Source organism: Penaeus vannamei, chromosome 40, assembly GCF_042767895.1.
Source record: "Penaeus vannamei isolate JL-2024 chromosome 40, ASM4276789v1, whole genome shotgun sequence".
Taxonomy (NCBI): Eukaryota; Metazoa; Arthropoda; class Malacostraca; order Decapoda; family Penaeidae; genus Penaeus; species Penaeus vannamei.
In genome coordinates this window covers 1,645,429-1,647,928 of record NC_091588.1, presented here as the reverse complement: position 1 = coordinate 1,647,928, position 2,500 = coordinate 1,645,429, and positions in this window count along the sequence as shown.

Sequence of the window (2,500 nt, the reverse complement as noted above, 5' to 3'; positions counted from 1 at the left end):
GCTTCCGCTGAGTCCCCCGTCGGGCGGCGCGTGTAGTTCCGCCTGCAGGAGACGAGCAGCAACTGGGTGGTCCTGGCGAGACTCGGGGCGCACGACACGTTCCTGAAGGTGGACACGGGGTCGCTGCACTCGCAGGTGCCCCTCGCCTTCGTGGAGGGCGCCGGCCTCGCGCGGGCGGTGCGGCCGAGCCAGCGGGCGAGCATCAGGTACCCCTTCAGGAGCACTAGGATCCACGGGAGGATCCGGCTGGCGCTGCGCCTGGGCTCGGGCGCCGCCTCCGCCAAGGTCGCCCACGGGTACCTGGTGGTGGACCAGGCGGTGGGCACGCTCGCCCTCGACTTCCTGCACAAGTTCGCCTGCAGGGTCGACCTCTCGCGGAGGGCGCCCAAGATCGGCATGTGCCTCACGCCCGCGAGGAGCGCCGCGAGGCGCGGCAAGGTGTTCGCCTCCTGCGCCATCGGGCAGGGGCGCGAGGGGGTCGCCGTGGAGGCCACTGCGCTGCTGGACACGGGCCTCACCGCCAGCGCAGTGCCGTCCGCCGCGGCCTTCGCGCGCGGCATGCAGCTGGAGCGGCGCCTCTTCACCATCAACGGTGCGGAGGTCGCGGGCTACGAGCTGGCCGACGGCGGCGCCGTGCGCGTGGCGGGCCAGCGGTGGATGGTGCCGGCGCTGCGGGCCCTCGACCACAAGAGGTACCCGTGCCTCGGCAAGGACTTCCTGCGCGGCCACGTCCTCAACTTCGCGACGCAGGAGGCCACCTTCAGGGGGCGTCGGGGCGCGGCCGCCGTGCCCTTCCTCTACGCCACGAAGGCAGACGGCGAGAGGCGGTTCGCGCGCGCCGACGGCTCCCTGGTGGCAGGCCCGGGGGCGCAGGCGGCGCCCGGGGGGGAGGGGGCCGCGGCGGGGAGCCCGGTCGAGGCCCTCTCGCTGGAGGCGCTGCGGGCGATGATGGGCGCGGCGCCCTAGGCGGGCATCACGCTGGAGGAGGTCGAGCGCATCCTGTTCTCGGCGTGACGAGACCAGGCCTCTGCCAACGGGATGAAAAGAGCAAAATGATAAAAAAAAGTAAAAAAAAAAAAAAAAAAAAAAAATTATATATATATATATATATATATAAATATATAAATATATATATATATAATATATATATATATATATATATATATATATATAGATAGATAGATAGATAGATAGATAGATAGATAATAGATATATAGATATACACACACAAATATACAACACGAGCATGCCCGCGCGACCATATGTGTTTGCGATTATGTATGTATGTGTGAGCGAGAAAGTGAGTATGTATGTGTTCGTGTATGTATGTGTGTGTGGATGTGTGTGGGCGTGAATTCACATTCAGCGGAAAAATCAGTAACCGTACTTTCTTTTTTGTTTTTTTTCTTATTTCCAACGTCAAAACGGCCTCTAAATTATAATCAGCACCATCATAATAGTAATAGTAACCAAAAGAGAGAGAGAGAGAGAGAGAGAGAGAGAGAGAGAGAGGAGGAGAGGGAGGAGAGGAGAGGAGAGGGGAGAGGAGAGGAGGAGAGGAGAGGAGAGAGAGAGAGAGAGAGAGAGAGAGAGAGAGAGAGAGAGAGAGAGGAATTATTACATAATTACTAATGTAATAATTCAAAAAATTCCTGGAGTCGGATCGCCATCAAAATGAAATGGAATCTAAGCTAGACAGACACACGTAAAATGTTCATGATAATCTGTTCATAACTGAGTAATCCTGATAACCGACGAACAAATAATATTCGGATTGCCACCAAAATGTGCCGTTAGAGTTAGACAAAAGATAGGAAGAGGAAGAGAAAAAAGGGATATAGAGGAAAAGGAGAAAGAGGAGAAACAGGAAGAAGAGGAGGACCCAGAGTAAGAATTTGCAGAAGGAAAAATTGGGAGGATCTGGTAAAAAAATGAAACGTTTTTTACTACTATTACTACTGCTCCTAGCCTACTACTACTCTATCACTACTGCCCACTGATATTAACTCTAAACGATAATAGCCCTTACTAGTACAGCTACTTAAAAAGACAACAACAGCATAAAAGTGCCTGTCTGAGGTCCCAAAAACTGTCCCATCATGCTGTCTGATTCACACACACACACACACACACACACACACACACACACACACACACACACACACACACACACACACACACACACACACACACACACACACACACACACACACACACACACAACAACACACACACACACACAGAAATATACACATACATACAAGTACACACACACACACACACACACACACACACACACAGAAATATACAAATACATACAAGTACACACACACAAAACACACACACACACACACACACACACACACACACACACACACACACACACACACACACACACACACACACACAGAAATATACACATACAAAAGTACACACACACACACACACACACACAGAAATATACACATACATACAAGTACACTCACACACATACATACAA